This window comes from Triticum aestivum, chromosome 4B (assembly GCF_018294505.1).
Source record: "Triticum aestivum cultivar Chinese Spring chromosome 4B, IWGSC CS RefSeq v2.1, whole genome shotgun sequence".
Classification (NCBI taxonomy): Eukaryota; Viridiplantae; Streptophyta; class Magnoliopsida; order Poales; family Poaceae; genus Triticum; species Triticum aestivum.
The window spans coordinates 517,786,532-517,801,274 of record NC_057804.1 but is presented as its reverse complement, the minus strand read 5'-3'; positions in this window follow the sequence as shown (position 1 = coordinate 517,801,274).

Here is a 14,743-nt window from a genome sequence, read left to right as displayed (position 1 = left end):
GGCACGATGGTAGTCGTCGCGCATCATGGGGCGCCCACGTGATCCGTAGATCGATCTTGATTGTCTTGCCTTGTCCTCCAATATGTCTCGCAAGTCCGGCGCACTCCCCCGTGGCTTCGCACTTTTCGGGCGGTGCCAGGGTACGGTTCTGGTGGAGGGCCTAGATGCCTCTCTGTCGCGGCCACGAGGTGGTCGGTCTGCCATATTGTGTGCTGGTGATGAGGGTTTATACTCCTCCTCCTCTAATTGGGGGAGCAACTTGCGTTTTGGGTAGCTTTTGGAGGGGCGTTCGAGTTCATGTTCTTCGGCCGCGAGGACTTCGGTCCATCTGTCGGTCAGCAGGTCTTGATCAGCTCTGAGCTGTTGTTGCTTTTTCTTTAGGCTGTTTGCTGTGGCCATAAGCCTGCGTTTCAAACGCTCTTGTTCGACGGGATCCTCGGGCACGACAAATTCGTCGTCGTTGAGGCTTGCCTCGTCTCCGGAGGGAGGCATGTAGTTATCATCCTCGACCTCTTCGTCTGCCGCTCTCTCATGAGGGCTGGCTTCTTCGTCCTCCTGCGCTAAATCTTGCTGGAGGGGGTTGTCTTCGACACTCTCTGGGGTGTTATTATCTCCGGTGCCGGAATCTCCATTCTTGTTGTGGCGGGATTTAGAGCGGCGCCGCTGACGTCGGCGCTTGGGCTGTTTCTTAGAGGAATCTGCCTCCGCTGCTTCTTCGTCATTCCCATCCTTTGGGATGTCCACCATGTATATGTCGTATGACGAGGTGGTCTTCCAGTGCCCCATAGGCGCTGGTTCTTGGTCGTCTCCGGCATCGTCGTCCATACCTTCGATGTCTTTGGAGTCGTAGTCTAGCATGTCGGTTAGATCGTCGACAGTGGCTACAAAGTGGGTGGTGGGTGGGTTTTGAATTTCTTCATCATCCGCATCCCAACCGTCCTGACCGCAATCCAGCCAGGGCTCTCCTGATAGCGAGAGATGCTTTAGCGAATTCAGGATGTCGCCAAAGGGTGAGTGCTGAAAGATGTCCGCGGCGGTGAACTCCATGATCGGCGCCCAATCGGATTCGATTGGTAGGGGCGCAGGAGGTTCGGAGTCCGGCGAGGAGTCCGGCACCTCAGAGTCACGAGCTTTACGAGGGACAAGGTCGGTATTCGGCTCCATCGCCGTAGAGATTGCAGCTCCCGAGGCGATGTCCATCCACCTGTCCTCGATCAGCGCGGTCGGCTCTGAACTAGGGGTCGGAGCGGACTCATGTGCGGCTTCTAGGGCACTGTCCGGCGGCAGAGCTAAATCATGCCCATCGTGACAGTGCGGCGCGCTCGGCTGTGGCTCGAATCCATAGAAGATCAAGTCTCCGCGGATGTCGGCCGTGAAGTTTAAGCTTCCAAATCTGACCTGATGGCTAGGGGCGTAACTTTCGATCTGCTCCAGATGGCCAAACGAATTGGCCTGCAGTGCAAAGCCGCCGAACACGAAGATCTGTCCGGGGAGAAAAGTCTCGCCCTGGACTGCGTGGTTGTTGATGATTGAAGGAGCCATCAAGCCTATCGGTGATGACACAGAGGAACTCTCAATGAAAGCACCAATGTCGGTGTCAAAACCAGCGGATCTCGGGTAGGGGGTCCCGAACTGTGCGTCTAGGCGGATGGTAACAGGAGACAAGGGACACGATGTTTTTACCCAGGTTCGGGCCCTCTCGATGGAGGTAAACCCCTACTCCTGCTTGATTGATATTGATGATATGGGTAGTACAAGAGTGGATCTACCACGAGATCATGGAGGCTAAACCCTAGAAGCTAGCCTATGGTATGATTGTTGTAATGGTTGTTCGTCCTACGGACTAAAACCCTCCGGTTTATATAGACACTGGAGAGGGCTAGGGTTACACAGAGTCGGTTACAATGGTAGGAGATCTACATATCCGTATTGCCAAGCTTGCCTTCCACGCCAAGGAAAGTCCCATATGGACACGGGACGAAGTCTTCAATCTTGTATCTTCATAGTCTTGGAGTCCGGCCGATGATGATAGTCCGGCTATCCGGACACCCCCTAGTCCAGGACTCCCTCACATGCTATGATTATAATAAATTTGCACATCAAAACTTGGGGGACTAAAAATATCATCTTCATTAAACATAGCATCCCCAAGCTTGGGACAAACATTAATTGCAGCAAAAAAATTCTCAAGCATGTCATTCTCATCAAATATAGCATCCCCAAGCTTGGGCCTTTGCATATCATAAGCATAATCACTCTCATCATTAATAGTGTGGATAGCACCAATAGTATAGCAATTATTATCATCACAATTTTCTAAGTTGGTGCCAAAAAGATTCTCAAGATTATAACAAGTATCATTACTTTCCCAATCATAATCATCAGAATGAGTAATAGGCACAACAATAATAGGAGCAACATCATTTGGGAGGGATACCTTTTTACCTTTGCTTCTCCGTCTTTTCTTTTTCTTCTTCACATCATGTGTGGGTTTAATCACCTTTTTGGAGCTCCTTATTGATGAGATTGGTTGAACAAAAATCTCCTCCTTGTTACGTGTTTCATCATAAGAAAAAATAGGAGGATATTGGGAAACCTCTTCCCTTTCATTAGTATTCTCTTCATCTTCTATTTGTTTTCTTGTCTTTAATTAATTGCCAATATAAGGATTCTCAATGCAATTTACCGCACAATACATATAAATTTCCTCTAGATCAAAATCAAGAAATCTCTTAAGGTTATATCCTTGGATATCCTTAGTTATATGTTTCATTTCTTCATAACCCAGAAGCAAAGTAAGTTCATTATGTTGCGCAAGGGAAATCAAGTCATCACCGTTTTTGGACACGATTCGATCATGAAACAATTTGCATTGGAGATTTAAATGACCACATTCATTGCAAAGTTCACAAGGATGGCAAAAAAATTAAATTTTTCAGCACAAACATCTAGCCTCTCTTGCAACCATTTAGTTTCTAAATACATATGCCTCTTGCAAAATCTATCTTCCCTTTTTGGTATGTAACAACAAACTCTATGCACTCCACAAAAGTTGACATACTTATAAGAAACATTTTTATCATGGCTAGTGCAATCATCATTAGTATTATGGATATTCAAAGAGTTCATACTAACAACATTGCAATCATGTTCATCATTCAAATATTTAGTGCCAAACAATTTATAGACTTCTTCTTCTAACACTTGAGCACAATTTTTCTTTCCATCATTTTCGCGAAAGACATTAAAAAGATGAAGCATATGAGGCAACCTCAATTCCATTTTTTTGTATTTTTCTTTTATAAACTAAACTAGTGATAAAACAAGAAACTAAAAGATTTGATTGAAAGATCTAAAGATATACCTTCAAGCACTAACCTCCCCGGCAACGGCGCCAGAAAAGAGCTTGATGTCTACTATGCAATCTTCTTCTTGTAGACTCGTGTTGGGCCTCCAAGCACAGAGTTTTGTAGGACAGTAGAAAATTTCCTTCAAGTGGATGACCTAAGGTTTATCAATCCGTGGGAGGTGTAGGATGAAGATGGTCTCTCTCAAACAACCCTGCAACCAAATAACAAAGAGTATCTTGTGTCCCCAACACACCCAATACAATGGTAAATTGTATAGGTGCACTAGTTCGGCGAAGAGATTGTGATACAAGCGTAATATGGATGGTAGATATGGGTTTTTGTAATCTGAAAATATAAAAACAGCAAGGTAACTATTAACAAAAGTGAGCGATAACGGTATTGCAATGCTTGGAAACAAGGACTAGGGTTCATACTTACACTAGTGCAAGTTCTCTCAACAATGATAACATAATTGGATCACATAACAAGCCCTTAACGTGCAACGAAGAATCACTCCAAAGTCACTAATAGCGGAGAACAAATGAAGAGATTATTCTAGGGTATTACGAAAGCACCTCAAAGTTATTCTTTCTGATCAATCTACTGGGCTATTCCTATAAGTGTCACAAACAGCCCTAGAGATCGTACTAAAATAACACCTTAAGACACACATCAACCAAAACACTAATGTCACCTAGATACTCCAATGTCACCACAGGTATCCACGGGTTTGATTATACGATAGTCATCACACATTCTCAAATTCATCTATTCAAACCAACACAAAGAACTTCAAAGAGTGCCCCAAAGTTTCTACCAGAGAGTCAAGACGAAAACATGTGCCAACCCCTATGCATAAGTTCACAAGGTCACATAACCCGCAAGTTGATCACCAAAACATACATCAAGTGGATCACGTGAATATCCCATTGTCACCACAGATAAGCACATGCAAGACATACATCAAGTGTTCTCAAATCCTTAAATACTCAATTCAATAAGATAACTTCAAAGGGAAAACTCAATCCATTACAAGAAGGTAGAGAGGGGGGGACATCATAAGATCCAACTATAATAGCGAAGCTCACGGTACATCAAGATCATGCCAAATCAAGAACACGAGAGATAGAGAGATCAAACACATAGCTATTGGTGCATACCCTCAGCCCCGAGGGTGAACTACTCCCTCCTCGTCATGGAGAGCGCCGGGATGATGAAGATGGCCACCTGTGATGGATTACCCCTCTAGCAGGGTGCCAAAACAGGGTTTCGAGAGATTTTTCATGGCAACAGAGGCTTCCGGCGGCGGAACTCCTGATCTAGGTTTATTTCTGGGAGTTTCTATATTTACAGGAATTTTTGGCGTTGAGAACAAGTCACGGGGGGTCCATGAGGAGCCCACAAGACTGGAGGGCGCGCCCTAGGGGGTGCCCTCCACCCTTGTGGAGTCCTTGTGGCTCTTCTGGCCCAACTCTTTTGCTTTGAGGGCTTCTTCTGGTCCATAAAAAATCACCGTAAATTTTCAGGTCATTTGGACTCTGTTTGGTATTCCTTTTTTGTAAAACTCAAAATCAAGGGAAAAAATAGAAACTGGCACTGGGCTCTAGGTTAATAGGTTAGTCCCAAAAATCATATAAAATATCATATAAATGCATATAAATCATCCAAGATGGATAATATAATAGCATGGAGCAATCAACAATTATAGATACGTTGGAGACGTATCAGATCTCGTGGTTCTAGAACTTGTGGCGGCTGGAATTGTGTTTCCTCGACTCCCCTAGGATTTCTAGAATATTTGGGAATTTATAGGGTGAAGAGGCGATGCAGGGGGCTCCGAGGTGGGCACAACCCCCCTGGGCGCGCCTGGGCTCTTGGGCGTGCCCTGGTGGGTTGTGCTCCCCTCGGGCCTCCTCTTTGGTACTTATTTGGCCCATTGGGTGTCTTCTGGTCTAGAAAAAATCTCCAAAAAGTTTCGCTGCGTTTGGACTCCATTTGGTACTGATATTCTGTGAAGTAAAAAAACAAGCAAAAAACAGCAAGTGGCACTAGTCACTATGTCAATAGGTTAGTCCCAAAAAATGATATATATAGTTGCTATAAAAATGATTGTAAAACATCCAAGAATGATAATATAACAACATAGAACAATAAAAAATTATGGATATGTTGGAGACGTATCAAACATCTCCATGTTGATCATATCTACTATATGACTCATGTTCGACCTTTCAGTCTCCAGTGGTCCGAGACCATATGTTCACATGCTAGGCTCGTCAAGTTTAACCCAAGTATTATGCATGTGTAAAAACTGGCTTCCACCCGTTGTATGTGAAGGTAGAGTCTATCACACCCGATCATCACGAGGTGCTTCGAAACGATGCACTTTAGCAACGGTGCATACTCGGGAAGAACACTTTTATCTTGAAATTAAGTGAAGGGGTCATCTTATAATGCTACCGTCGTCCTAAGAAAAATAAGATGCAAAAAGGATAAACATCACATGCAATTAAAAATATGTGACATGATATGGCCATCATCATCTTGTGCTTTTGATCTCCATCTCCAAAGCAATGACATGATCTCCATTGTCGCTGCCATGACACCTTGATCTCCATCGAAGCGTCGTGGTCGTCTCGCCAACTATTGCTAACACATAGCAATAAAGTAGAGCAATTACATGGCGCTTAGTGATTGACACGTAGGTCATATAATAATTAAAGACAACCCTAAGTCCCCTCCCGGTTGTCATACTCATCGACATGCAAGTCGTGAACTTATTACAAAACATGATCATTTCATACATATCACATCTTGACCATATCACATCACAACATACCCTGCAAAAACAAGTTAGGCGTCCTCTGTTTGTTGTTGCAAGTTTTACGTGGCTGCTATGGGCAACTAGCAAGAACCGTTCTTAGCTACGCAAAACCACAACAATGATTATCAAGTTGCCATTTAACCTTCTACAAGGACTGTCATAGTCAAATTAGATTCAACTAAAGTGGGAGAAACAGACACCCGCCAGCCACCTTTATGCAACAAGTTGCATGTTAGTCGGTGGAACCGGTCTCATGTACGTGGACATGTAAGGCTGGTCCGAGCCGCTTCATCCCACAATACCGCCCACAACTCCTTTGTGTTCTACTCGTGCATATAATCTAAGCATAGTCCTGGCTCATGATGCCACAGTTGGGAAACGTTGCACAAAAAAACAATATTCTACGCACATGCAAGATCTATCCATGGAGATGCATAGCTACGAGAGGGGGAGAGCATCTACATACCCTTGTAGATCGCTAAGTGGAAGCGTTTATCGGCGCGATTGATGTAGTCATACACCTTCACGATCCGTTCTGATCAAGCACCGAACGTACGACACCTCCGCGTTCAGCACACGTTCAGCTCGATGACGTTCTCGCATTCTTGATCCAGCAAGAGGGGCGAAGTAGTAGATGAGTTCCGGCAGCACGACGGTGTGGTGACGGTGGTGGTGAAACTATTTCCGCAGGGCTTCACCAAGCACAACGGATTTAGAGCAAAGGATGAACTAGAGGGAGAGGGGGCGCCGGCACACGGCTTGGTGAATCATGGTGTGTTCTAGGAGCTAGCCCTGCCTCTCTATTTATATGTTGAGCCATGGGGTCATTACTTGGAGAGATGGCCTCCCCAAAGTCGGTTTGGAACGCAAGGAAGAGTCCTTCTCGGATTCCAGCACCAGACGCCACGGTCCTCGGCGTTTGGCCGAGAGGACATGGTACTCGGCGTCTGGTCCCCGACCTCCGCAAAACTTCCTTTTACACCGACCTAAAGCCCCGCGGGCCTTACCCCTCGGCCCAACCAAAGTGTCCTCGCACCAGAACATTTCTGGAAACATCTTAAACCTTTCCGGCGAATTCTGGAACCCTTCCAGATATCATCATATATATCAATCTTTACCTCCAGACCATTCCGGAGCTCCTCGTCATGTCCGTGATCTCATCCGGGACTCCGAACAACATATGATCACCAACATACATAACCCATATAATACTATATCGTCAACGAACGTTAAACGTGTGGACCCTACGGGTTCAAGAATGATGTAGACATGACCGAGACGCTTCTCCGGTCAATAACCAATAGCGGGACCCTGATGCCCATATTGGTTCCTACATATTCTACGAAGATCTTTATCGGTCGAACCTTTATGATAACATACATAGTTCCCTTTGTCTGTTAGTATGTTACTTGCTCGAGATTCGATCGTCGGCATCTACATACCTAGTTCAATCTCGTTACTGGCAAGTCTTTTTACTCGTTTTGTAATACATCATCTTGTAACTAACTCCTTAGTTACTTTGCTTGAAAGCTTCTTGTGATTCTGTATTACCGAGAGGGCCCAGAGATACCTCTCCGTCATACGGAGTGAAAAATCCCAATCTCGATCCATGTTAACTCAACAGACACCTTCAGAGATACCTGTAGAGCACCTTTATGATCACCCAGTTACGAAGTGACGTTTGATAGCACACAAGGTATTCCTCCGGTATCCGGGAGTTGCATGATCTCATGGTCGAAGGAACATGTATTTAACATTAAGAAAGTAGTAGCAATAAACTGAACGATCATATGCTATGCTAATGGATGGGTCTTGTCCATCACATCATTCTCTTAATAATGTGATCATGTTATCAAACGACAACTCATGTCTATGGTCAGGAAACCTTAACCATATTTTGGTCAACGAGCTAGTCTAGTAGAGGCTTGCTAGTGACTTGGTATTTGTTTTTGTATCCACACATGTATTTAAGTATGTGATCGTACAATTATAGCATGAATAATAAACCTTTATCATAATTAAGGAAATATAGTAATAATCACTTTGTTATTGCCTCTAGGGCATATTTCCAACACCAATCCTCCTCCTTCGAGAGCGAAACGTAGTCCTCATCTGCTGAGGAAGTGAGAGTCAACATGGAGGGAGGTGATACCACCTACCAACTTTAAAAGATCAATTCTAGATGAGAAATCTAGCACAAATAGCATCATGAAAAGAAAAAAAGCAAAATTGACATGCTGTCGTGGGTGGGTAGGAGCCCATTGCCATGCAGCGTGTTGTAGATCAGCGTGGAGCAGAGGGTCGCCTGCATCTGGAACTCCTTCAGGAGCGTCGGCACGCGCGCGGTCGCGGCTAGGTCTCCGGCTGGTGTGTCCTCCTTCGCGTTGAACCACGCCACCTCTTCCTTCCTACGGTGCTGCAGCGCCGGATCGAAGATGTCGCCGAGGCGACGAAAGCTAGCCCAAGCCGGAACGCTGGCGCTGCGGGACTTGGCGCCGCACTTGCGCGCCGCCTCTCTCCGCCTGTCTGACACGGCATGGCAGAAGCCAGAGCCACCTGACTCCTCGTTGTTCCGACGCTTGCGGGCGACGAAGCCACCGCACGTGCCGACCGAAACCATCACCGCCTCCACACCTTCGCCATCGCTGGAGAGATCCGATGGCCGGAGGTGTCGGAAATGGTTGCTGGAGGGGAGATGATTTCTCGCCGGAGGGAGGAGGTTCGCGATGGAGGAGAGCTGGGGATTTGTGGGACAGGAACCCTAAGAAGCGTCGGCGTCTGAATATATAGCGGAAACGGGGGCGGTTTTCGGACCTCCTCTAAAAAATTTACGGGCCAGACCCTTTTTTCACGGATCTGATCGGGTCGGTTTTTTGGCCCGTCCCGTATAACGCAGTTCGCCGGAGTTTTACGGTCTCCGCTAGAGATGCTCTAATCCAAGAGGACTCTACCACGTTCAACATAAATTCAGATATATTCCTAAAATGTGCGCTCACGTTGGATCACAAGGTCGAAACGCGACACCCTCAAATTCCATGTGCATCTAGATGCCATTTGAGTTCTACGATTAATGGCACCGTGCCTGTGGCGTATGTTAAGGTGTCAGCGTCGTAGAAATCATGTAGTACCGGAGGTGCTACAAAACGGTGGCCGTGGCGGGCCCTCTCCCATCGGATGCAGATGCCTCATCATCAGCAGAAAAGAATAAAAAGCCCAATCGGACGATCAAGCAGGTCGATCCCTGTCAGCATCAAGCCACACATACCCACGCGGCCGTGCTCTAGCAACCACGAACACCAGCACTACGCTTGCTTCTCAGCTAACACGACGACCAGGACGCTCGAAAGCAACCAAAATGTTCCATAGGTGCCATGCGCACAGGCTCGATCGGTGCAAGCAGTTGAGCAACATTAGTACAAACCACACGCACGAGTACGTCCAGGCTCGGCAAATTTGACCATTTTGACCTATGGACGAAATCAATTCACGGAATGAACTGACCGTGAAACTATTTCACAGCCCTAACCTTTTTGTGTAGCGCCCGCCACGACGGCGCCACACCGTACTGTGCAGCGCCTAGCCCGGGGGCGTTGCACACCAGTCCACCGTGGCAGCCCCTGGGCCCGCACCCAGCAGTGCAACGCCTCCGAGCTAGGCGCCACACATGTAATGTGCAGCGCCTAGCCCGTAGGCGCCACACTTGTAAAGTGCAGCGCCTAGCGCTTAGGCGCTGCACTGTGACTTATCCAGCCACTCGGCTGCCCCCCCCCTCCCCCACCCCCACACCACACACTCTCCCACTCTCCTCCCCGAGCTTTTCCCCCTTTCCCCCTCTCTCCCCCTCTCAAATCCTCTCCCAAATCTTGCAAATTTGAAGATTTTGTCCGTGGATTTCGAAGTCAAACCCTCCCTCAAGGTAATATTCTTCATTCCCCTTGTTTTGATCCAAGTAAAGTTCCCCATTGATCATTTGTTGCTTGTTTGGGGAAACCCTAGTTTTGTTTGGATCTAGAGATTTGCATGGAAATGTGAGATGTTTGTTTGCCAATTTCTATGGTTAGGCTTTGTTAGTATGCTAGGGTTATTCTTATGGGTGTTCTTATGTTGGTGCTAGGGCTAGGGTTATGGTTATGGTTATGGTTATGGTTATGGTTATGGTTATGGTTATGGTTATGGTTATGGTTATGGTTAGGGTTAGGGTTAGGGTTGTTGTTTGATATATATATTAGGGTTTCTATTCCGTGTTAATCCTTGTATTAGTACTCATGGAAGCAATGTTACTTTGTGTTATTGCAATGCTTATAGGGATGGGAAGAACATGTGTGTTTGTTCATCATGGGGACAAGGACGCCTTTTTGAAAGGCAATGTAGAACCGGACCCGGATGAGGTTGACATTGTGTTTGATAGTAGTCCTAGCTATGCGGAGCTCTTGTAACAAGTTAGGGAAGATTTGAATTGGACGGACCCTAGTGATATCATAGAGTTGGAGGGAAGGCATAATGTTGGTTTTGGAATGCACATCCGTTGGAAGACAATGCGTGTCAACTCGGAGCAACGTTGGGTTGCATACAAGGAGACGGTGGCTGAATCACTAGACAAGGCTCTTGAGTTATTTGCAACGAAGAAGGTTGATTCAAGTTTGCATTTGGACTTGAACCGGAACCCCTCCCCTTTGGTTGCTAGTAGCCCCACACCCTTGAAGCGAGATGAAATTGTTGAACCTCTTTTGACCCAAGAAGTGAGGCCAACATTGAGCCCGTTTACAAACAACCAAGATGAAGCTTTGCAAAGGACAATAATGAGTATGCGGACGATGACAATGAAGTTGATCTCCATGACAACAATGTGGGTGATCTCAACAAATATCACTTGCAAGAGACAATGGACCCTTCCATCCCTTTTTCCCGTGCATATGCATCGGACTCGGATGACGATGGTCCCGATGAACAAGTTGATGCGGAGGGGTTCACGGTGAAGGAGGCCGAAGCTTTCGAGAAGGTATTTGGTCGGGATCATCGGACTACATTGTTCAAGGATGTTAGTCTCGCGGATGAAGCCGTGGTAGATGGTGGCCAATGTGTACCTCTTGGGGTTAGGCCAAGCTCTTATTGTGATTTGGGAGACGACAAGAACCGCATTGCTAAAGGTTCTAAGTTCGACACCTTCTTGGAATTGAAGATGTGGCTCGACAACTACTCGGTTACGCATTATCGTCCACATAAGGTGGTGCACTCGGACGTCAAAGTGCGCTACACGGTTGCATGTGCATGTGAAGATGAAATATGTCCATGGATTGTGCGTGCAAGACCATGGAAAGGAGGTCCCACTTGGCACGTAGTGAGTTGTGTGCCAACTCACATGTGCCAAGGCAAAAGGGTGGATGGCAAGATTGTGTCCCAAAACCACAAACAACTCACGTCCGAGTTCATCGCTTACAGGCTCTCCAACTCAATATCCACACTTCCAACAATGAGCGTCCAACATGTCATTGACCTTGTGAAAGCCATCTTTCACTACAAGGTGAAGTACGGCAAGGCATGGAAGGCGAAGCAAGCCGCATTTAAGATGTTGTATGGTACTTGGGAGGAAGCATACAACCGAATCCCTAGGTTGTTGTTAGCCATGGCCGCGACAAACCCGGGCATGGTTCATGTGGTTGAGCCTCATGGGCACCAAACAACGGTTCATGAAGGAAGGAAAGTCAGAGTATTTGGCCGTGCTTTTTGGGCGTTCGAGCAATGTGTGAGGGCTTTCGAACATTGTAGGCCGGTCATCGCAATTGATGGCACGTTCTTGACCGGACAATACAAGGGCACCTTGTTGGTTGCGATAGCAAGTGATGCCAATAACCGGGTGTTGCCATTGGCATTTTCTTTGGTTGAGGTGGAAAACAATGACAATTGGGAGTGGTTTCTGCATCTTTTGAGGACGAAGGTGTTACCTGCTGAAAGGGAAATTTGTGTCATATCGGATCGGCATCAAGGAATTCTTAACGCGGTGGAGATTGACATTCCCGGGCATGCTCCGTTGCACCATCGATGGTGCATGAGGCACTTTTGTTCGAACTTCTATAGGGCATGTGGCCTTAAGGAGTTGGCCGATGATCTTCAAGATTTTTGTCTTGCTTTCTCCGAGAAGCGCTTCGCCACTTTGTACAACAAATTGCTCGCACACAAAAAACTTGATGCCGGGGGTCAAGACTTTCTCAATACGCACATTCAATACCGGAACAAGTGGGCACGTGCCTTTGATGAAGATGGCCGGAGATACGGTTAAATGACAAGCAATATGGCGGAATGCTTCAATAGGGTGCTCAAAGGTGCACGTGGATTACCCGTGACGGCAATAGTTCAATACACATTTGACAAGATGAATGCGTACTTTGTAAAGTACTCGATGGAAACCGATGCACAAATAGCGGGTGAGAACCCACGGAAGTACAAGTACAAGTTCCCACCCAAAGTTGATGAATGGTTGGTATTTCAATCACGGAAGGCGGACTCAGAAGAAGCTATATTATATGACAACGAAGAGTGGAAGTACGAAGTGAAAGAGCCAGGAGGAACCACAAACGATGGCCGGCAACATAGGTCGGGCTTTCAAGGTGTCGTTAACACAATGTGATTGCACTTGCGGGAGGCCGTTGTTGCTTCATCTCCCATGCTCACACTTGTATACAGCCGGTCGCGTTAGGAATGTGGACATCAATCACCCACGCACCGTGAGGGAGTCCGAGTTCTCAATCATGACGGTCAAGAAAACATGGGCTCCCCGCTTTCACCCGTACTTTAACCAATCGCAATGGCCGGAGTATCATGGAGTTCAACTATGGCCGGATCCGGAGTTGAAGGTTGTTAAACGGGGTAGACGTAAGACAAAGCGTCTTAGAGGAGACATGGACGGATGGGGCCATGGTGGCCGCCGCGAAGCGGGCAACGACCAATTCCAAGAGCCTCGTGAGAGCTCCCGTTGTGGGGAGTGCAAAGGTCATGGCCACAACAAAAGAAAATGTACGAAACCAAGGAAAAGATCCAAGAAAAATGATGCAAGCACAAGCCAACAAGGAGCTACACAAGGGAGCCAACCAAGTGGTAGCCAACAAGTGCCAAGTCAACCAAGAGGTAGCCAACAAAAGCGAAGGCAATCTAGTGGTAGCCAACAAGTGCCAAGACAACCAATTGGTAGCCAACCTAGTGGTAGCCAACAAGTGCCAAGCCAACCAAGTGGTAGCCAACAAGTGCCAAGCCAACCAAGTGTTAGCCAAAGAGGATCTAGGCAACAAAGAGGTCAGCAACTAGGACTTACAAGAGGCCGTGGTGGTGGTAGTGGCCGTGGTGGTGGTGGTAGAGCTCGTGGTGGTGGTGGTAGAGCTCGTGGTGGTGGTGGTCTAGGCCTTGGTGGTGGATTTGGCCGTGGTGATGGTCTTGGCCTTGGTGGTGTATTTGGCCGTGGTGATGGTCTTGGCCTTGGTGGTGGATTTGGCCGTGGTGATGGAGAAGGGCAAGTTCGTTATAGAGGAATGTTTGGATACCTAGATGGACCGTTTCCGTATGTTCCTCACTAACTATAATGTATCATATGTTCTTGTTTTTCATATGTGCTTCCATTTGTTCTTATTGTCCTTACTAACCATTATGTTTCCGTATGTTCCTCACTAACCATTATGTTTCACTCATTGTAGGTATGGCGGCTTCCCAACCCAACAAACCAACGATGAAGGAGGATGGCGAAGATGAGATGGCGGGATGGTGGGAGAAGGCTGCGAAGAAGCTTAGAGATGAGGATGCAGCCAAGCTAAAGAAGAAGAAGGAAGAGGAGCTTGAGAAGGAGATGAAGAGGAAAGAGAGAGCGTCAAATGCGATGCGCGCTAGGGAGCAAGCGTTGGTGAGGAAATGTGAGGAGGCACAGAAGAAGCGTCTAAAGGATTTTCAAGAAAAAACCATGAAGCTTTGGGCAATTGCAGCTGAAAAAGAAGAGAGGGACAATCAGATATTCATGGAAAGGGTGGTTAAGGAGGCTCACCTCATAAGAAAAAGGGAGGAGGAAGAGGAAGAAGAGAGGAAGAAGAAGAAGGGAAAGGGGCCTTGCTCTACGCAATAAAGCTACTATGTCTCCTCTTCGATTTGGTTGTGAACTACTATGTGTCGTGAACTACTATGTCTCCTCCTCGATTTGGTTGTGAACTACTATGTGTCGTGAACTACTATGTCTCCTCCTCGATTTGGTTGTAATAACTACTATGTGGCGTGAACTACTATGTCTCCTCCTCGATTTGGTTGTAAGAACTACTATGTGTCGTGAAGTACTATGTGTTATGAACTATGTGTCATGCATATATTCTCTTCACAGTTGTTACATTGCTATGTATCAATCCTACTTCACATCAGGTATGTACATGCTAAAAAATTCACTAAGTCCACGTGCAATGCCTAGCACCAAGGCGCTGCACTGTGTAGTGTAACGCCTCCAAGCTAGGCGCTGCATAAGTCTGTAGCTATCCAGAGAGCAACAGAATGTGTGTCATGCTACAGACCTGTGCAGCGCCTAGCGTGGAGGCGTCACACTACA